A 313-nucleotide genomic window follows, 5' to 3' on the forward strand; every position below is an offset into this window, starting at 1 on the left:
AAAATAAAAAATACATTGGAGGCAAAGCCAATTATAGTAATCTTAGTAAAGAATTAAATGTAAATTCTAATTTAAAATAATCACACAAACCAATAAATGGAAGGAAATTAACAGCAAAGTATACCACTATGACCTTAACTAAGCCCCTGTGCTCACACAGTGAAACCATATGGCAATATGAAGTCAGACACTTGTCTGACATGCTCTGTATGCAGTTGCATCTAGACACATGGGTTGAGTTAAGTGTGCTGTTTCAGCCTGTACTCATTACACTTCTTAACTTTTATTGGCTCATGTCTCCCCTTCCATATTA

This window comes from Propithecus coquereli, unplaced genomic scaffold (assembly GCF_000956105.1).
Source record: "Propithecus coquereli isolate 6110/MARCELLA unplaced genomic scaffold, Pcoq_1.0 Scaffold113, whole genome shotgun sequence".
NCBI classification, from domain to species: Eukaryota; Metazoa; Chordata; class Mammalia; order Primates; family Indriidae; genus Propithecus; species Propithecus coquereli.